The sequence below is a fragment of the Leopardus geoffroyi genome, chromosome C1, assembly GCF_018350155.1.
Source record: "Leopardus geoffroyi isolate Oge1 chromosome C1, O.geoffroyi_Oge1_pat1.0, whole genome shotgun sequence".
In the NCBI taxonomy this organism is placed as follows: domain Eukaryota; kingdom Metazoa; phylum Chordata; class Mammalia; order Carnivora; family Felidae; genus Leopardus; species Leopardus geoffroyi.
Window position 1 is genome coordinate 130,425,247 of NC_059328.1, and position 23,130 is coordinate 130,448,376.

Sequence of the window (23,130 nt, forward strand, 5' to 3'; positions counted from 1 at the left end):
TGTACTTACTTTCTCAGTCTCTACTGTTCATTAGCATCATCACCAGCATGTGGGTAAGAACATGTTACACAGGATAGCATTTCAGAGTTGCGGTAGATATTAGACATTAACCAACTTTCTCACTTTTATGTTTAAGGAAATGGGAGCTCAAAAGGTTATGTGACTTGCTTCAGGTCATCTGGAGAGGTGGGGGCAAATTCGAAACTTGATTCAAGGCCTCCGGCTTCATAGTTCAGTGCTCTTTTCAATTCATCACTCTTCCTCAGGTATTTTTCAACTGGCCGGCAGTTATAAAAGTTTTGATGTAGTGAATGAATGAACCTTTAGCTAATAAGGGTTGTGGGAATGATCTATGGATGCTAAAAGCCCCAGAATCTATCTTATTATTAGGAAAAGAAACTTGACTGGACTGAGCCTGAAGCAATGATCTGGTAATAATTTTAGAAGAGTGAGACATGAAGAGAATTACGTGGCATGGGGCTACTCTGCAGCCTTTAGGGAAGTGGGATTCAGGACTCAGGAATATGGCACTACTTACCCCAAGGATAGAGGGAATTCTCAGGAAGCCTTTGGAACTCTTAGACCTCTGTAATAAGCTGGTGGGCTTTTAGTAGCAGTTCTGAACAACTAAAATCCTTTTAAGTTGCCATTCTTGTTGAGTAATTGAGTATTCTTGAGTTACTATTTAATAAAATATGATGCCATATTACAGTGACTTTAAACCTTGACTGCACATGGAATCACTGGGGACATTAATGTCTCTAAAAGTGGACTTGAGCACTGATAGTTTTCACCAAGGAGATTTCACTATACAGTCATGGTTGAAAACTACTGCTCTACCAGTAACTTATATTTTTCCCCTTCCTTCCTTCCTTCCTTCCTTCCTTCCTTCCTTCCTTCCTTCCTTCCTTCCTTCCCCTACAGAATTGTTGCCTCCCATTTAGAATGCACTAAGGTTTTAACAGAATATCATTTGAACCTATTTTTATTCTTAGTTATATAGGACTTCTCAGGAGAAAGCTAGACATTTTCTTTGTAGATATTTGGGCATGACTGGAGGATTTATAAAGTTTTATCACATGAACTTATCAGTGGCTCCTGGTTCAAACACAAATCAAAGGATTCCTCTGTAGGGAATTGTTTTTTCTCCAACGCTGATTGTCACAACAGTATCTCTTCACCATCTCTTCCTTGGATGTTAAAAGGTGTTACCAGGAATGTACTGGTTGATGCCACTGTCAGCAATCAAGAGGAGAGTCTAGAGGGGAGGGAGGTGGCCCGGGGTTCCCAGTGGGTCCTGTGATTAGAGGGTTACTGGGTGAAGAGAACATTACTCAAGACTGACAAGGCAGGAGAGAGTTCCTCCCTGAGTGCTAATATTACATCTCTACCAAATTGGATTGATTTTTATAAGCCTGTCATTATCTTTCCATGTATGTTTCCATGCACTGTCCATATATGTGTGATTATTTGACTGAATAAACACCTTTTCTACTTGTACATCAAATATGATGGGTGTCATAACTAGGAAATCATTTAACCTGCTTTGAATGTTACTTCATTGATGGAGTGAAGGCAGGAGAACAGATCATAGAAGGTTAGAATTGTAACATCTTGCTTAGCCCATTAGTTTATAGATGAAGAAACTGAGGCACAGAGAGGGAAAGTGATGTTCCCAAGGTCACACAGCCATACCATGGCAGGAGAAGACCAGACTCCAGTTGCTTTTTTGACTTTGACTATGCTAGGCTTACTCGGGTGGGGTGGAGCTGCGGAGTTCCTACAGCTGATCCGTAATGGTTAAGAAAGGCATAGCAAAGGAAAACCACATTTACAGAACACGATCTTTAGTAATTAAATGGAAAATTTCCAATTTGAATGGAATGCTTAGGGTTCCTAGAAGAGGGAAGACAGAAATCCTGGATGAAAAAAGGTTAGAGAGGACCCCCTACTTCCCTCACATATTAACAGGGCACTCTCGGTTGCTGCTGTCCAAACACAGCTCAAATCAAACAATGACAAGAGAAGCATTGTAATGATTCCCATTAATAGCAAGTTCAAAGTCTGAAGGTAGTTTCAGGCATTTTGATGCTAGATTAAGAAATTTTTGAGCAGAATATTGGGTTGGCCATCCTGGGTGTGTAAGTGCATTAAAGTAGGCTGGGGGCAGCAGCTGCAGAAAGCTTGAGGTTGGAGCCCCAGGGAGCAAGGAATAAAACCTCCCAGGAGCTGACTTTTGTAAATAGCCTGACACCTTCCAACCACCACTGATTTTCTGCAGAAGGAAGTTGAAGTTGTTTCTTTAGTTTTCTCACAGATTCTTTTTCAGATGTCTTTTTTCCTTGACGTGGTCGTTTCTTGCCTCCAGTTTTCTTTGCTAGATATTCGAATGACTCTCATCTCCTAACTTCTCACACTCTGCTTTTCTGTATCTGCCTGGACAACACCTCCATGCCCAGCATCTTGTTTGTCAGCACAGACCCATACTTGCTGCATCAGATGAACTGGGAATGTAACCTGTGGAAGATGGTGCAAAATCACAGGAGTAGCCCGCAGCTATTCCCACCTCTAAAGGTACAAGAGTTCTTCCGTACACACCATGAAAGCCATCACTTACCAAAGCATAGCAGCAGCTACATATACCAGTGGTTTTAACCACACCAAGGCACTGTCTACCAGCTTCAAGCAATTAGGGTCTTTTTTTTTTTTTTTTTTTTTTCAGCCAGGTTCTTATTTGTTTAAACATTGTATTTGGAAATACCTATAGCTTTTGAACTGTGCTCTTTAGCAGGATGGATGAATCCTACAGGGTTGCATTTTGAGCCTTTTTGTAAAATACAACTGCCATATTTCACTTCGTAGTCCCTCTGGACCCCAGCATTTCTATTCAAATGCTGCTCTCATGTTTTATTTCAAGCTGTGTCAAATGGATGGTACTTTCCTTGCCTTCAAACAGAAACTGTTAGAAAACAAGTGGGGTAATTTTCCTATCCTAATAAAGTACAGGTTTACATTAAAAGGCTATTGAGATTTGGTATGAAAATCCCAATTTCTAACCATTTGGAAGCATCTATTTTGCCCCTCTGCTGATCTAAAATGAACTTGTCTGTTTCCTTAGCAGAGTAATCATCACACCAAGATGCCTTCTCTTCATTTATTGAAATATCTTGAGTGCTATCTACTGGCCAAATGTGGCATTGCCTCATAAAGCATGAGCTAGCCAACTGTCATAACTCTTTTAAGTATAACTTTGTCTAGGGACTGAATACATACCATATGTTGTATCACATGCTGACACATACTGAGGACCTGCATTCTTGAAGGATATCGCTGCTAAGGGTCACTCATTGTCTTCTAGATCAGAGAATCCCTCAATTAGGAGTCATATGGTTGTAATATAAGTGAAATGTAATGGGTGGGCCCCCGCCTGCTCATTGCTCCTTGAAATGGTTGACTATCCATAGCTTAAATCTGATACTCACTTTGCTGAATAATGTGAATGGATAAAAATAAGCCATTAATTTAAAACGAGCTATACAGAATCAGTCAATATTCCCATGTCTTCATGTGTATAAAAGGGAAGAACAGAGAAGTTAATAAAAAAACCCTTTCCAGTTAATTTGCACTATTACTAGGTAAAAAGCACATGCCAATGCTAATAGTTCTGATCAGAACACTTGAAAGGTAGCTAATATTTTGTATGAGTTAAAATTCATCCAATTTATGCTAATCAAACCATATTTTCTGTCCGTGGTCTTTCCTTTTTTAAGAATCTTATAAATGATCTAGAGAAGTACATTATGCTTTAATTAGGATTGCAGAAAAGAGCATATCATGTGAGTGAAAAACGGTGAACAAGTGACAGTCAATGCCATATAACTTGGGAGACACAGTCTTACTTATTGTAGCAAAATGAATGATTGTCCCATTTAGGATAAATAGCTATAAAGGAAGAACCAAGGACAGGAGATCACTATTGATTATCAAGAAATAATAAAGAGAAAGGCCTAATGGTTTGACATTAATTTAGGCAGAGATCCAGATTATGAAGCTGTGTTAGCAGGAAGTTCATGCAGACATATAGATTTAGCAATATACAGGGCAATAGAATGTCCCATTTTATTTTTTAAGTCATTAAAATATAATTTGTGCTCCCTTTAACTCAATTATTTTCAGTTGTTTATTCAGTAATTTGGAATTATTTATGTCAGTTCATATCTATGTATAACTTCAGATTATAATTTAGAAACTGAATATTCTGGATTCTGGGACTGTATGATATATGTAACATATTCAGTTATCTGTATGTTATTAAATAATGATAGATATAAGCATTTTGATTGATAGCAAAAAAGAGAGAACATAAGTTAAAAATACCTAAGTATAGGAGCTCCTGGGTGGCTCGGTCGGTTAAGCGTCCAACTCTTGGTTTCAGCTCAGGTCATGATCTCATGGTTTGTGGGTTTGAGCCTTGCATCGGGCTCTGCATTGTCAGCATGGAGACTGCTTGGTATTCTCTCTCTTTCTTTCTCTCTCTCTGCCCTTCCCTTACTCACTCTCTCTCTCTCAAAATAAATAAACTTTAAAAAAATGCCTAAGTATAATTAAAAACCCTTCTAAAGTGTTTAGCAATTGAGTCTTTAAAAAATTATATTTATAGGCATAAGCAGGAATCTCACTAACACTTATTTTTAATCATTCCTAAATTCGACTTTCTATTTTTTTTAACCCCAGGTGCTGCACATATATTATCATATATAATTATTACAACAACCCTGTAAGGTGGGTATTATCTGAAATTTGCAATGACAAAGCTGAGGAATAGAGGAATTAAGTATTTTTTTCTAAGATCGCTCAACTGTTATATGACAGGACCCAAGATTTAGACCCAGACACTCTGGAACTATATCTCTTAACCATTGTACAATATTGTCTCACAGAGTATTGCTGTTTACATCTTGTCAGTAAAGTTCCAGATCTACTCAAACTCTTCATTTTTCTCATTTGTAATCAATAGAAATGGGGAAAAGTAGCATATAGTGTGATATTACTGAAGAAGTTGTGTGTATGTGTGTGTACATTATGTGAAAATAACTGCCATCATGTCTGACTTTGAGTGGAAATCCCCCCAAAACTTGTTAAATCTGAATCACGCAAATGCCGTTTTCAACCACAAAGGAGATGTTTTCCTTTTTTCTTTTCACTAATAACCCCTGTGTTAGGTTTCTTTATGTGATTCCATCAAGCTAGGAACCACATTTCCTAGGATCCTTTCCCCTACAAAGTTGTGTGTTACAGCTGGCCAAAGAGATCTATATCTGCATGAGATCCAGAACGTCTGAAGCCCGGAGGCAGCCATTCCTCTCTCAAGCTCTTCAGCTTCTAATAGAGAGACACACAGACTAAACCAAGAGTTCTAGCCTGCCCTCACTCTCCTCCATCTGTATCCAGCTCTTCTTTCCAGCGGCTGTGCCTACTGGGCAGTCACGGCCCTAAGCCCCTCTCTGGAAGCTTGGTGTGGATCCACGGAGTGGTGGTCACACGGACATCTTTCCCTAGATCACTCCATGGATTCCCCTTCATGAAACTGCTTGGCTTCTCAAAATATACTCACTGAACCTTTTTTTTTTTCATGATTTTATTTTTTGGGGTGCCTGGGTGGCTCAGTCGGTTTATCTGACTTTGGCTCAGGTCATGATCTCACAGTTCCTGTGTTCTGTGCTGCCAGCTCAGAGCCTGGAGCCTGCTTCAGATTCTGTGTGTCTCTCTCTCTCTTTGCCCTTCGCTCTCTCTCTCTGTCTCTCTCTGTCAAAAATAAATAAACATTTAAAAAATTAAACATTTTATTTTTAAATAATGTCTACACCCTCAAACTTACAACCCTGACATCAAGAGTCACGTGCTCTACCAACTGAACCAGCCAGGCACCCCATCCTGACTGAACCTTGACTGGCATCGTCTCTTAGTTTTATACTCCTTTTTAAATTTACCCAACTGAAAATTGGCCACAATGGTCACAACGGGGCCAAAAGATGGAGGCCCTCAGTTTCCCTAACGTTGACTGCCTGATCATTTACTGTTAAAAACTCTTTCTCAGGGAGCACTATGCCCCTCTTTAAGTAGTTAATGGAATAAATATTACTGCTAAGTATTTCCTGGATTTTCCTTCCTCTGCCTGCTAAGAGGGTTCTGCTTGGGCCTGTTGATTGCTTCCCCTTTTTTTCCTCCCTGAAGAAAGTCCTTCCTGGCCAGATTCCCTGGACCTCAGTGGCAATTCAAGAGTAAATGGTGAGTGAAGCAGAACCAAAAGAGACGAGGTAGTGAAGGTTTGAGGAGTTTTTCAGGAGCAGTTAAGAAGAGAGAGCTGGAAAAAGTTTTAGTATATAAATGCAGTGGAAAGGGAAAAAGGGGATTTAAAAAAATATTACACGGACAATGCAGCTTTTTCATGGTATTCAAGATATTAAGTTAATATTAAGCAAATAAATTATTAAGTAAAAAATAAGTTACTAAATAAATAACAAGTTATCTTGAAATTAATTTCATCACACAGATTGGATTCTTTAAATTACGACCCCTTTGTGGGACTGGACTATGTGAACTGTGGCTTTGTAATGGTTACAAGTATATAATAGGCTTCATGAATATCACATGGTCTTTAAATTGGCAGTCAAAACAATTCACCCCAATCTTTGAAATTTCTTAAGACCTCAGTACCTTTTCTGAGTCCAAAATTAATCTTTTAAGTATTATCCAAAGTGCAAAAATGTATTTCAACATCCATAAATGTTTCTCAAAGTATATTTTACTAAACCACCTCCAAGGAAAGTTAGTAGATATGAACAAAAAATCCTGAGTTCAACTAAGTTTAGGGCAGTCTAGATAAAATAAAGTTAAATTGATTTATTCAAGGACTATTTAAAGGACTTAATTTTTTTTTTCTTGGAACTTTTTGAGTGCCTCTTTTGTGACTAGTGTAACCAAAAATATATTTTGAGAGACACAAAGAGAAGCACATAATAGCCATGTGGCATAATAGCCACATCTTCCTGCACACAGGTGAGATTTAGTGAATCATGGGAAAAGTCAAATGTGTCTGGATTTTTGTCTCTGCATTGATCATGGGGAAGGAAAAATGAGAGCAAAGGTTGTAAGTTAGACTTATGTATGTGACCTGGTAAGAAACCAGAAAATTAAAATCAGTGTGGAATAGAAGTGGGTGTTTTTTAGTTTTTGTTTTGCATACAGTAAAACTCCCTCTTTGTAATGTATGGTTTTATGGATTTTGGCAAATGTATGCAGTTTCAATTTCCTCACAAATTTCTTAAACTATCCCTTTGTACTCAGCCCATAATTCCAAACCCTGGCAGCCACTAATTTATTTTCCATCCCAATAGTTTTCCCTTTTTCTGGAAATCAAAAAAATATGTAGCCTTTGGGATCTGGCCTCTTTCACTTAGCAAAATGCTTTCATGTCTCATCCATATTATTGCACGGATAAATAGATAATTTCTGTGTTGCATTGTACAGATATTTTGGAGTTTGTTTCTCCTGTGAAAAACATCTAGGTTCTTTCTTGTTTTTGGCAATTAGGAATAAAGCTGTGTAAACATTTGTTTTTCAATTTAGCTGGGTATAAATACGTAGTAGTGGGATTACTGGATCATATACCAAAGGTCTGTTTAAGTTTAAAAGGAACTAACAAACCGCTTTCCAGTGTCTATACCATTTTGAATTCCCACAAGCAGTGTATGATAGTTACAATTCTTCCACATCTTCATCCACATTTGATATTGTCATAGTTTAAAATTTTAATAGGTATATAGCAAATTCTCATTGTGTTTTTAATTTGTTATTCCCTAAAAACTAAGGATAATGAGGATGATTTCCACATAGCTTCTTTGGTAAAGTGTCTCTTCCAATATTTTGCCCATTTTCTATCTGGTGTTTTTGTTTTTAGTTATTGAACTTGGGTAGTGTTTATATATTCTCAATATAAAACTTTTACCAGATATATGATTTACAAATATTTTTTTACTATTCTGTGGACCGTCTTTTTATCTTTTTAATAGGGTCTTTCACAGAGCCAAAGTATACAATTTTGAGAGCTCAACTAATCAATATTTTCTTTTATGTGTTGTTCTTTTAGAGTTGTATCTAAAAACTCTCTGACATACCCCATGTAATGCAGATCTCTCCTAGAAGAAGTTTTAGGTCTATGATCATTTTAAGTTTTTTGTTTGTTTGTTTTAAATACAGTAGGTGGTATGGATCAAAGTTATTTGTTTGTTTGTTTTTTCTTTTTGGATATCCAATTATTCTAAAAGTCTTTCTCCATTGACTTGCTTTTGAACATTTGTCAAGAATCAGTTGACTATATTTGTGTCATCTGTTTCTGGCTCTCCATTCTGTTTGATTGATCTATGTGTGTGTCCTTTTGACAAAACATTGATGACAATAGCTTTGATAGCTTTAGAGTAAATTTTGTAATCCAGAAATGTGAGGCCTCTGACTATTCTTTTTTTTTCCCCAAAATTTCAGAATTGGCTATTCTAGTTCCTTTGCCTTGCCATGTAAATTTTTAGAATCAGCATGTCAATATTTGCAAACAAACAAACAAACAAACAAACAAAAAACAAACAAAAAAAACCACACCAAAAACCTTCCTGAGAGTTATACTGGGGCTGAAACTTGAATTTAAAGATCAAACTGGGGAGAAGAAATGAGGAGTGGAGTTTTGACTACCATTTCTATCTTTTTTTTTTTTTTCAGTTTAAGGTGTACAGCATAATGATTTGACTTACATATGTCATGAAATGATTAGCGTAAGTTTAGTTAACATCCATCATCTCATAGAGATATATAAAAAAAGAAAAAAAAACCTTATCTTTGTAGTGAGAACTCTTAGGATTTACTCTTTTAAATATTACCATACAGCAGTAGTACATCATGATGCTATACATGACATCTTCAGTACTTACTTGTCTTATAACTGGAAGTTTGTATCTTTTGACCAGCTTCATCCAATTCCCCCTCACCTCATCTCTGGTAACTACAAATCTGATCTCTTTCTCTAAGAATTTGGTTTTGTTGTTGTTTAGATTCCACATATAAGTGAGATCATAGACAGCGTCTTTCTCTGACTTATTTCATGTAGCATAATGTCTTCAGGATCCATCCATGTTGTCACAAAGGACAGTTTTTCCACCTTTTTTATGGCTGAGTAATATTCCTTTGTGTATGTGTGCGTGTGTGTGTGCAGATACACACACACACACACACATATATATATAGATAGATAGATACACACACACATATATATGTATACTACCACATGTAGTGTGTATCTATCTATATCTATACCTATACCTATATCTATATCTATATCTATATCTATACCTATACCTATACCTATATCCATATCTATATCTATATCTACGCTATAACTTCTTTATCCATTCATCCATCTATGAGCTTAGGCTGTTTCCATATCTCTGCTATTATAAATAATGCTGCTATGAACATGGGGGTGCAGAGATCTCTTCAACATAGCGTTTTCACTTCCATCAGATATAGTCCCAGAAGTGGAATTGCTGAAACTTATGGTAGTTCTACTTGTAATTTTTTGAGGAAATTCCTTACTGTTTTCCATAGGGGCTATCTATTTGGTATTTTCTTTATGACGATTGAACAAGTTACCCTGTCTCTGAGCCTCTGTTTGTGTGTCTACGAAAGTGGCAGAGCAGGGAAGATGATGACTCAAGGGAAGTGTGGGCAATACATTCATGTGACTCATGGTCACTCGTGTCACCACATTGTGACCATGTATTGTCAGCAAATGCTCCCTGTTCCAATAGTCGATATAATTTTTACAATGTTTTGCATTTGTTTACTACTTAGCTGTCAACAAAGCATTTCTTTTTTAAAATTTTCATATTTTTTAAACTTTTTTTCATTACTTATTTTTGAGAGTCAGAGAGAGAGCATGGGTGAGGGAGGGGCAGAGAGAGAGGGAAACACAGAATCAGAAGCAGGCTCTAGGCTCTCAGCTGTCAGCACAGAGCCCAACGCAGGGCTTGAACCCACGAAACCACGAGATCATGACCTGAGCTGAAGTCGGACGCTTAACCGACTGAGCCACCCAGGCACCCCTTAAAAATTTTCATATTAATCACTGCCTAGATCTCTATAAATCCCATGGTGGGGGGCTGGGCAAGAAAGAAACTGAGGTTCACGTATCAAGTAATTTTCCTAAATTTTCAAGAACAAGATTTTTTTCAAACCTGGAAATTGGAAACTGACTATTAGCAATCTGATGTCTCCTTTTGGTTGTTTTGTGAGCTGGACAATACTTTCATCTTTGTCTTTACCTAGTGAATGGCTTTATATCCTCTCTTTGAGGGGACATGAGAATCATCAATGTCCTTAAAACACTGTTAGGTACCCAGAGAAAAGCTTGAATGAAGATAAAGAACACTTTTGTCAGTAGAGAATATCTTTAAGCCTATTGATCATCATTCCTTGAGTAAGACAACAAACAAACAAAACCCAAACTTTAAAGTTTTCTTCCTATTAGAAAGGAAAAATGAAATAGCATAGCCTGAGACTGAAAGTCCTCTATCCTTCAGCAACAACTTATTTTTCTCAGCCTTTTATTTTATAACTTTTCAACCTAGATTATCATCCCCAGCCAAAGCAAATTACTACTGTTCTGACATACAGCGCTATCCTCATGCCCATTACTTTATTGCTTTGCCTCCTCCAAAATATGAGCCCCCCCCTCCTTTATTTCAAATACATTTTCAAAGTTTCACTTAAGTGGACCTTTCCCTGGTTTATCCAACTGGTAGTCATATCTTGGTTTCTGAGTTCCTTCCATAAATGTTTGTGAGCACCACTCATGAAATGTTTCTGAAACGTTGTGGTGTATGTTAGTGTCATTTGTATCTGAGAATGTCTTAACAGAAGCGCCACCTGGCAAACTCCCTGAAGAGAGAGACTGAATTTATGCTCCTTTCTATCTCTACAGAATGTGAAAGTATGCAGTGTACGTGACTGATATCCTTACATATTAATTAACTGGAATGAACTGTCAATGTTTGATACATAATTATAAAATGTTAAGATTTCTAATATGACTCCAAATTTAAATATTTGGTCTGGGAAGGGTTTGGAGTTGGACAGGGCTGCTTATGTAGTTCATCTTCCTGGTTCTCAATAGTCTGTTTTATTTTCTCCTCATTCCTCTTCATCTACCCCCACTCCCTTGGCACCTGGGTGAGCTCACATGGTACTGGGAAGTCTCCTCTTTTTGGACCAAATTTTCTGAGGCTTTGCTTATTTCATTCTTCTGATCAAACATTTCCTCTCAGCTGTACCATGTCCACAAAGGTATCATCTTTTATAAGTGATATGTGGAGAAAAGAAAAAGAAAAGGGATTTTTATCTGATGATATACTAACAGAATTCAGGTTAGGAATTTTAGTGAGAAGGGCATGGTCTTTGAAGTCAGATAGTCTTATATTCAAATCCAAACTCTACTAGTTACTGTCTTTGTGACCTTGGGTGAATTGGGAGGTTTAACTAAAAGCATAGGTAGTATTTCCAGAACATGACGAACACACTCCACATTTGTTTCCTTGTTCCTGTTTTTGTATACTCCTCTGAGAATACAGTAATGGCTGTTATTTATTTAACATTGTTTATATGTCAGAAACAGTGTTAAGTGATTTATGCACATTTTATTATAACCCTTGAAACAATCTAACTTTCTGGAATTACTATACCATTTTTCTTAAGAACAAGCAAAGACTTCATTTAAAGAATATTTTGTAAGGTCATAAGATAGGAAAGTAGTAAAGTTGGCATTTGAATCTCAATTTGATTACTTCTAAGACCTGGGATTTTAGTTACTATACAGTATCTTACTGGTTATATGCACTGTGCCTCATTAGAAATTTCATGTGTGAAGTCAAGAATGGGGAACATTCAACATCAAGCAAACTTGTAGAGGACATATTTTAAGTTGCACGGATTTTCCTCTCTTCTTCAGACCATATCACAAGAAGCATTTACCTGTAATATCTTGTTACAGTCTGTTAAATATATTTTAGTTGGGCAAGATATATTTGTATGTTCATAGAATTCTGCTGAACCTTTTCTACCCTGATTCCTTATAGTCAATTAATCAAGAAGCACTGTGAAGTCTTTCACAATAACACCGTCACTGATGTTATTTCCACTGACACTTTAAATATGGTACAGCTTGATTCACAAGAAGTCTGCCTCTCTTCTAGTTATGGTGGGGTTGGAGGCTATAGGAAAGGACGTGGCTGTTCCTAATCAGAGCTACTGCCTGCACGTCTATAGCTGTCCTTTTTAGGGTTCTGTTCCTTTGGGTGACCAGTGTGGCTGTGCTTCCCATTTATTTTATTTATTTTTTATTTGAGAGAGAGAGAGCGCGCGCACACAAGGGGGCTAGGGGGCAGAGGGAGAGAGAATCTTAAGCAGGCTTTACACTCAGCGTGGAGCCCAAACAATCCTCACCCAGCCAAAATCCTATTAGGTAAGGAATTTTCGTATGTGATGTCTTTATAATTACTAGGGTTACCATTTTCAGTTCTAGAAATTTGTTTCCCACTTGGCCACATTTCTTTCTTTAAATTATTTTCTTTTGTGTTTTTTTTTTTTTTTTTTTTTTGGAGGGGTGGTGGGAAGGAGGGAAACTGTTCTAATGCTGCCCTTTCATTTCTGGTCAATATCTCATTTTTCAAATAATTACGCCTTTTGTAGTTCTAGCACTTTACCATATTTATATGCTATTTTAGGGATAGCTATCCTTTTTTTTTACATAAGGCACAGTTTTTAATTTTAAAATTTATTAATATTTTCCTAATTTTAAAATTGATGTATATTTATTGTGAAACATGAAGTTCAGTGAGGTTAAGTAATTTGCCCAAAGTCATCCATTTAACAAGTGTCAAATCCAAAATTCTTACTATTCCCATGCTATTAACTAGACTGCTATACTATTTTATTAACCTAAGCTGTCTTTTGCAACAAAAGAACCATGTAAATGATAATTATATATATCTTATTATTAAAATCTATCTACATTATTTTCTTTTGGTCTTACTAATATTCAAGTTCCAAGTTTATTATAGTATCCACCAGCATTTTCTCAGAAGTAGTTAACTTATCTATGAGTTAATTCACCATTCAACAGATATTACAGAAGCACCTACTGTGTTCCAGACTAAACTGTTAGATGTTGGGCAATCACTGGTGCACAAATGGGAATTGTAGGGTGAGATTTTTTTTTTTCTTGCTTCCCTCCCCCCGACTCTGTTTTATTTGTATGGTTTAGGATGAGAATTTCTTGATTTCTCATTTTGGATTTTTCATATTGGTTTAACTTTATTTTTTCTTCTCAGGACAGAGATTCTTAAATGCTCAGAGCTATGTAAGGTCTTTTAGTTCCTTCAGCTGTGACATTGAGAGACAATAGTTTTGCAGTCTCTTCAGTCTTGCAAGCTCACGATGGGCATTCTCCCAGTAGGCAGCATCACCAGATAGGTCTGGCTTAGGAAATCAAACAGATCTCTTAAGTCAACAAGTTTTTGGCTGATTCCAAGTTGTAACAGGACTTGTTCCAAAACATCCTCTGTAGTCACCAGTGAAAAATCAATGAGCAACTCACTAGGATATGTAAAGAGGGAAAAGACATACATTGAAAGGAAAATGAACAACTCAAAAAAAATCAAAATCTATTATAAAAGAAAACCAACACTTGCAATGCTATCAGTTATTTTTATTCTCAAACTTATGCACCATCTTGATAGGTAAATGATGCTTTCCTTCAACAACTAAAATAACAAGACACTTCTGAGTTCAGTAAACTTTATCCTGAGGACATAAGGAAGTAGGCTTACTTTGTGTTGTTGCCTCTAGAATTTTGCCACCGTAGGACGGGGGATTTTGCCAGTGGCTCTTTCTTCCATTACTTGTGAAGGAGTGACACAGAAATGGCTAACTGACTTTTTTTTTTTTTTTTTTTTTTTTTCTGCTGAACAACTGTGTCAGTGTTATATTTCACTCACACATCAACATTTGGGGAACTTGGCATGAAGTAGTAATTTCTAACTTATTGTGCCTTAGAATCATCGGTGGTGGCTTTGGAAACTTCAGGTGCCTGGGCTCCACTCTGGATACTCTGAAAAGCTTCACATATGAGTGATTCTGCTGGGCCTTCAGGATTGGGAAGCCCTGGGCAGCAGCATGAGACTGGAAAGATATTTCATGCTTGAATGAAGGTGCAAAAGTTAAAATGGTGTTGTGTATGGAGGTGATATTAAATAAACCAGTATGACAAGAAAAGGGTTATGTTAAAATATTTATGATGATACTTGGGTAAATTTCAGACAGCCTTGAGTACTGGACTTGTTTTTCTAGGTAAGTGCAGGAGGTATCAGAAATTACTCTTCGTGACTTTTTTTTTTTTTTTAATTTGGGGGGGGCAGTGTGAGCAGGGGGAGAGGGGGAGAGAGAGAGAGAATCTTAAGCAGTCTCCATACTCAGTGCAGAGCCCTACATGGGGCTTGATTCTACGACCCTGGGGTCATGGCCTGAGCTGAAATCAGAAGTTGGACACCTAACTGACTGAGCCACCCAGGAACCCCTACAAATTACCTTTCAAACTGCTTTTTTTTTTTTTTTTTTCAACGCTTTATTTATTTTTGGGACAGAGAGAGAGACAGAGAATGAACGGGGGAGGGGCAGAGAGAGAGGGAGACACAGAATCGGAAACAGGCTCCAGGCTCTGAGCCACCAGCCCAGAGCCTGACGCGGGGCTCGAACTCACGGACCGCGAGATCATGACCTGGCTGAAGTCGGACGCTTAACCGACTGCGCCACCCAGGCGCCCCCCTTTCAAACTGCTTTAATTAACAACCTCCTCAAACTTTGGAAATCATTAAAAATATAAAGAAATTCCTACCCTCCCTCCCCCCAAGGGTTCCCCTGACCTCTTTTCCTTTGTAAAACAATTGCTGAAGGTCTGTAAGCAGAGATGTAGACAAGCAGCCTGTTTTGCATGGCCTGAGGCCACAAAATCTTCCTGCCCAGCTGGGGAGCCCCAGTCAGAACAGATCGCCTTTAAATGCACAATCAAAGCCAGGTCAAATGTTCCAGAACAGACTGAGAAACGTGAAGCCAAATATGATGAATTGTGGTGAGTAGTTGGCTGTAAGAGAATTAGGCTCTGTGTGCTTCACCACACATCGTTCAGGGAGTGGTTTGCTTGTTGATTGTTGGGAGAATTTTAAAAGCAGAACTCTGTCCCCTCCTACAAATGTGGCCAATAACGCTTCCATGTATGCAGTTATTCCCCAGCTGCAACCAGGGGCTGGTCAGCATAAGCATTTGGTATTGTCTGGATTGGTCACGATTAGGTGCAAACAAATTTCTGTGATATTAGCTGGAAATAACTCAATTATCATCTTACCCCCCTAATTCAATTTTTCAATTTCCTTTTTATTTCTCTGCTGTAATTTGATGTTCTGCGTTTTCTCCTACATACTACGTGCTTCCAAGATCTTTTCATTCTATATCATTCCTTTTTCATTTTTATATTTAAGTCATAACTTCATTCTTGTGTGTAAGTACCCAGAGTGGCTCTTTATGTGAGTGGCAGAATGTGATTCTTATGTAGCTCATTCTGACTTTCTACTACACGTAGCCTTTGGTTGGGTTGTTGTATAAAACTAAATATAAGGAACATAGTATGTTTAAATTACAAGATACTTTAGCCACATTTCAGACTGTGTCCTGCAGAAGGATATTTTGTTTTATTGAAAAAATTATTTTACTCTAAGAATAAGTTGATTTGGGAGAGATGAATTCATAAACCTGGCGTCTACCTTTCTTAACAGCTGGAAGACTCTGGCAGGGCTACATTTGGATCATTAGAAGTCTTTAAATATACAATGATGCCAGATCCTAGCTGTGCTTCTCTGCCCCTGTGCTAATAAACTGATATTTTGGACAGCTGCTCTTTTGATAGTAGGATTAAAAAATTATACAACATTTTAAATGCAGAGAGAGAGGAAATAATTTAAACTAAAAAAAAAAAAGAGAAAACTTTGAGAACACAGAAACACAGGTCAAAGACTAGGAAAGAAAGGGAATAAATCTCAAAATAATATTTGGTATATTTAGTTATTTTTAACACGAGTATTATACTGTTCATAGTTTTTTTTATATTTGTGATTGTTCTCAGCAGTGATTTTTAAAATTTTTCCACATATACTTCTGTATTTTTTTTTTTTTTTACATTCTCTACAATAAGGTTATATTCTATAATCAGAACAATGCAATATTAGGTAAGTCATTAGATCTGTAAAACTACTAGGTATTTACCCAAAGGATTTAAAAATACTGGTTTGAAGGGGCACATGCACCCCGATAGCAGCATTATCAACAATAGCTAATGTCTATTGACTGATGAGTGGATAAAGAAGATGCGATATATATGTGTGTGTATATATATATATATCTCACATATATGATATATATAATAGAATATATATAATATGCTATATATATAATGGAATAATACTCACCCATCAAAAAGAATGAAATCTTGGGGCACCTGGGTGGCTCAGTGGATCAAGTGCCTGACTCTTGATTTTGGCTCAGGTCATCATCTCATGGTTGTGGGATCGAGCCCCACATTGGGCTCTGCGCTGGGCATGGAGCCTGCTTGTTCTCTCTCCCTCTCTCTGCCCCTTTCTCTCTCTAAATAAATAAATAAAGAAAGAAATAAATAAATAAATATTTTTTTAAAAAATGAAATCTTGCCATTTGCAAAGACACAGACGGAGCTAGAGAGTATTATTCTAAGCTAAGTAAGTCAGTCAGAGAAAAACAAGCAGCATATGATTTCACTCATATGTGGAATTCAAGAAACAAAATAAAGGAACATAGAGAAAGGGAAAAAAAAAGAGAGGGAGAAAAATCATAAGAAGCTCTTTTTTTAAAAATGTTTATTTATTTTTGAGAGAGAGACAGAGACAGACAGAGAGAGACAGAGAGAGAGAGAGAGAGAGTGGTGGACAGAGAGAGGGAGACACAGAACCTAAAGCAGGCCCCAGGCTCTGAGCTGTCAGCACAGAGCCCAATGTGGGGCTCAAACTCCCGAACCATGAGATCATGACCTGAGCAGAAGTCGGATGCTTAACTGACTGAACCACCCAGGCGCCCCAAGAGACTCTTAATGATAGAGAAGAAACTGAGGGTTGCTAGAGAGGAGGTTCACGGGGGATGGGCTACATGGGTGATGGGTATTAAGGAGGGCACTGTGATGAGCACTGGGTGTTATATGTAAGTGAGGAATCACTCAATTCTGAAATCAATGTTATGTTAACTAGAATTTAAATAAAAACTTGAAGCAATAAAAGAAAAACTAACCGCCCCTCACCCCCAAAATAAAAAAAACCCAAAGAGTTAAAAAAAATCTGTAAATCTTCTGATAGGTTTGGTAAGCTACATTAGCACAGCACTATTCTTTACCCATGATGTTGGCAGCAGGAGTGAGGAGTCTCACTGGGCTAAGACTAATCATGGTTAGATGACCTCGGGCAAGTAATTTAAACTTCCTGAACAAGAGATTCAACATCTCCAGTCACCTAGAACTCCACTGTCCAATGTAGTAGACACTAGTCATATGTGGCCAATGAACACTTGAAATGTGTTAAGTCTGAAGCGAGATGTGTTGTAAATGTAAAATACATGCTGGGTTTCAAAGACTTGGTACAAAAAGAAGGAAAAACTTTTATTGATAATTGTTTTTATATTGTTTACAAGTTGAAATGATAATATTTGATATATTGGATTAAACAATACATTAAAATTAATTTCATGTTCTTTTCAACTTTTTAAATATGACTACTAGAAAATTTAAATTTATATTTGTATGTTGCATTATATTTCCACTGGGCAACATGGATTTAGAAGATGTAGGCATTTAACCTAATGGTCTCTAAAATCCTTCTAGGTCAACGTTCTGTGAATTGAGAAGAATGTGTGAACAATGTGTCAACATATAAGACAGAATCACGATGGAACGTATCATCTTGGGTTTCATGCAAAAGCAATCCATGAGTTAAATTTGGGGGAATAGAAGTAACATAACTCTTTATAGGTGCTTGAAACTATTTGAAGAAAGTGTTTGGAAAAAATGAAGCAAAATGATGGAAAAAAATGTGAGGAAAAAAAATAGTGATACCTCATATCTAATGCAGTGGACGGTCTCTTACCTGACTTCTCTTTAACCAATTAAGTTGTTTAACTGACAAGTGTCTCTTTTTCTTTTTATTAAAATTTTTTTTTTCAACGTTTATTTATTTTTGGGACAGAGAGAGACAGAGCATGAACAGGGGAGGGGCAGCGAGAGAGGGAGAAGTGTCTCTTTTTCTATAAAACATATTATATTGGCTGAGGTGCACAAGTGCACTACTTACTTATCTCATGACTAATCATGTTCCCAAAAGTTATGCACCCATCAGCTGAGTCATATACTTACCAGGGGTCACAAGTGTTGGTTCCCAAGCCTGTTTATGCCTGCTGGACTTGTTATTGTAATTCTATAACTTGTTATTATAATTTTATAACTAAGTAACTGATGAAATGTAAGTGTGAAAAAAACTTGCTTCTATGAAAAATCAGTTTAATGCTTGGAATCAATAAAGCCAAGTTGTCAAAACATAGTGTCACATTGTGTCTACAAGTTTCTTGGGGTACTGTAAAAATCTACAAAGATTCTGTACTCCCTTTGCTTCACAGTGTTATTAAGATCTATGAAAAGCCTGGAAATTATAGATGATGCATTTTGAGGTAGTTTATGGAAGAAAGGAGGAGGAATTCTAACCACCCTCTATAAAAAGATAATTCACTTTTGTGCATATTGAGACACATGCTTAATGCATGTATGTGGCACGTTATATCATTGCCCCCTATGCCCATTTCTAAAATGTGACTAAGTATTGTTCCTGACTATTGAATAAGATGTCTTCTAACTTACATTGCTTTCCTTCCCCTTGACTCTATTTTTATAAATGATTACTCCCCACCCCAAATCCTCTTACTCTCCCAGGGCTAAGTCTGTGGCATTTTCCACAATCCTGTCCTGAGACAAACTAAACTTCTAATTCTGGAGGCTGGAATCCATTCTATGCAGGATCCAGCCTCAGGCTAACCCTGCAGCCTTATCCCCTCTTAGGATCTCTGTGTTCCAGAGAAACTGAGATCCTTGTCATTGGTGCAGAAGCCCTGCAATTTTCCATCTTTTCTCATCTTATGCTTCTCATGCTGGAATATTCTTATACCTTCTTTAATAATCAGTATTCTACCACTTATTCACTGTGTAATTTTAAAAATATTACTTACTGTATCTGGTAGGATTGTTATGGGAAAGAATGATGTAAAGCATATAATTCAGCCAGTACAGCACCTGATAGATAATGGTATATACCAGTGTTACCTCCTTTTCTGTTGGATAAGGGTTTCCCCTTAGAAGGAATTAGACTCTTAAGTCCCTTAGCTTTTTCTCAGTACTTCTCTCATGGCCCCTAGATTGTATGTTAATTTTATTTGTTGACCTATATGAGAATCTGGAAATCTACATAAAAGCTGGGAGGCAAGCCATTTTTTTCTACTTCATTTGTGCTGTCTGGAATGAAGACAGCAGGTGAAATGCACCAGCCATTTTGGGCCAGGAAATTATCTTGAGATCTATTTTGGTTAAAACACAACTATTTGGGTGGCTTAGTTGGTTAAATGCCTGACTCTTGGCTTTGGCTCAGGTAGCAATCTTCCAGTTCGTGGGTTTGAGCCCCACTTCAGGCTCTGTACTGATAGCATGGAGCCTGCTTCAGATTGTCTCTCTCCCTCTCTCTCTCTCTGCCCCTCCCCTGCTTGTGTTCTTTCTCTCTCTCAAAATAAATAAACTTAAAAAAACAACTATTTTGGTTTTGTTCATAAGCAAACAAATTTTTACTTAATTCATAGATCCATTAGACTCTTACAGGAAAATTCTTAGTCTAACTCACCTTTGTATATATAACACTACTGTTTCTCTAATTATCTATGCTGAAACACCAGGCTGCCCCCCAAGCCATTGGGTGGGCACTTTCATAAAATAAACTGAAAATTAATTACTAGAATAATGAAATAAATAAAACATAGAAATGCAAATCCCAATTCTTTATTATTAGATTTAACAGGCAAAATTATAGTTTAATCAATGGAATTAAGAAAAAGCAGGATATCTGGGTGGCTCAGTTGGTTGAGTGTCTGACTCTTGATTTTGGCTCAGGTCATGATATCAGGGTCATGGAATTGAACCCCAGGTTGGGCTTTGCACTGAGCTTGGTGTGTGCTAAAGGTCTCTCTCTCCCTCTGCCACTCTCCCCCACTCGTGCTTTCTCTCTCTCTCTCTAAAATAATAAAAAAAAAAATTAAAAAAAAAAAAGAAAAAGAAACACATGAAAAAAGAATGAAAAATTTAGAATAATACTCATTATTCTTTCCAGTTGTGCATATAAGATGATTAATATAGAGGATCACTATTATACACCTATTTTGGGTCATTCTGCAATATAATTGAACAAAAGCTTATGAGTGAAACACTAACTTCATACATTAAACTCCTGCTTGTTCATTTTCAATATATCCCATATGTATCAATACTTAAAGTTTTTAATATGATGAATAATCCTGCTTGTTCATTTATTTAATCTAGATTGGCTTGATAACATTGCTATTTTCAGGGGATAACATAGAGATGATTACTGAAGGGAATGGAAGAAGGGATTTTAAAGCACATATCTCACTTCATTCTCTATTTATGTATCAGGGCAGCTTTGCTATTGCCTGCTTCTTGGTGTAGTTAGAAACAAGATCTCAGAAATCCATCTGTCTGGGTTCATATCTTGGTACATTGTTTACCAGATATCATACATTAGGCTATTTAAATGATCTGAGTCCCATTTTCCTCATGAATAAAGTGGGGTTTATAATTTGCATAGGGTTCTTGTGATTATTAAATTAACACATATTAAAGGGTTTTGTAAATGCTCCCCAATTGTTACTGCCATTTATCAGAGACTAAAAGCAAGAGATTGAGTTTGATGGCGTCAGAGATAAGGGCAGGCAGGAATGAGAAGCTGTCCATTAATGAAGCACTTCCAGCGTGTTGTAGGCATGTGGAGAAGATGGTGAGAAAGCCTTCCTTCTTCTATCCTTCCCCTCACGTGCTGATCATGGGAGGACCCTGAGGTCAACTGTCCCTCAGTAAAAGGCAGTGGGATACTGGGGGTGTCTGCAGACTCTAGCCCAAAGTGGTGAGTGCTCTCCTCAGTGTCCTTGGCCTGGACCACCTCCAGATGCCTTTCTAGCTCTAATTTGCTAGAGTCACCAAGAAGCCTTCTGGCTTTATTTCGGTTTGCCTGGGACATCTTAAGGTATGATTTGCTCTTGGCTGAAGTTTAACCACTATGATTTATTTTATCAGGACTTTACATCTTCTGTTTCGATCACTGAGTTCTCTGTCAACTTGTGATGACAGACTAAAACTCTGCAGCCCTGACAAGTGCTAGTCAGTTTCTCATTTTCTCTTCCAACCGAGGTGAGCTCTACACACCTGTCGGGTGTCTGCTTCCTCCGTGTGTCCTGGGCTCCTCATTAGAGCGTTCCACCGACCCGGCCTGAGCCTGAACTCCTCACCATGACCTTTTCTACCACTCCATTAAAGGTGTGCATGATGTTTCCTCAGGCTCTGATCTCCTAATAATAGTAAAGAAATATTCCAGATTTGTTGTGTCTGACTTATAAGCATCCCATTTCTTCCTGAGGATGACTTAATTTTGGAAACCTCTGGCAGGTTTATGGGGTTGATTTGAGGAGGGCGGTATAAGTGCTACAAATCCATGTCCTTAGATAATCCAGGATAGGCCATGGATTAACCAGGGCTGACACTCATAGAATTGTGGCAAAGTCTCTAGTGGAGTCTCCTCCATGTGCAGGTGTCAAATGGTGGCTGGATGAGATATCTTCCACTTAGGAAGCACCTGTAGCTCTTCAAGCCTGAATCGCCCAGCCTTGACCTGTGTTCCAGGCCTAGCTGCTTTGGTGTTGCCCTTGGCCTTTGTCACTTGTTCCATCTAATACATGACTGTACTCTGATTACCTGGAGAAGTATTTATGGATCACGGCAATAAGCCTCTAATAAACTCAGTCCCCAAATCTGGCCACTTCCATGAAAACACCTGTCAGCTGAGTTCATCTATTTCCTTCATATTTCCACTTAGTAAGGATACTTTTCATTTATATGGTGTTTTTCAATTTACAAATATATGACATATTTTGAATCAAATGGGGTTAAAGTCCAACTTTTTATTTTAGAAATGAAGAAGCCCAGGCTTCAGAGGCTGTGTGATATACCCAAGTCCACAGAGATGTTAATGGCAAGGCCAGGGCAAAATTTATGCTTCTTAATGATAATAGCAAATATGCATTAAACAGAGAAAACAGAATAAATATATTCTAGTCTTAGAAGCTAAACCTGTCTTACAGTGGGGGTCACTGAGGCATAGAGAGCTTGAGTAATCTGTCCACAGTTGAATGGTTAATGGTATGGATGTGGGTTCAAGACCTCATTGGTGGCCACAGAGCCCATGGCTGTGTGCCAGATTCTGCTGCCTCTGTCTGTCTCCTGATACCCAGTACTGTGCTCCTAGCCTCCTCCAGTCCCCATCAAAGCTCTATAAAGGAAGCAGAGAAAGACCTATTATTACAACTTGGCAAGTGAAAAAAATTGAGGGTCAGAAAAGATGGCCATCAGGGAAAGATCTTTAGGTTATCCCCAAGTCTCCCTGCAGTGAGACCCCAGCTTTTGATTATTTCCAGGAAGAGGGATGAAATTCAGCCCTCAAGTACGGTTAGGGGATGAGCCTCTGTATCTTCTGCTGGCTGGTCAGGCAACTTTTTGATGGCTGGGAGCCCTGTGTCATACCAGCAGTTACTATCTTTAATCAGTCCTGGTAACAAAGTAATCACCAGGAAGCACTTAGGCTT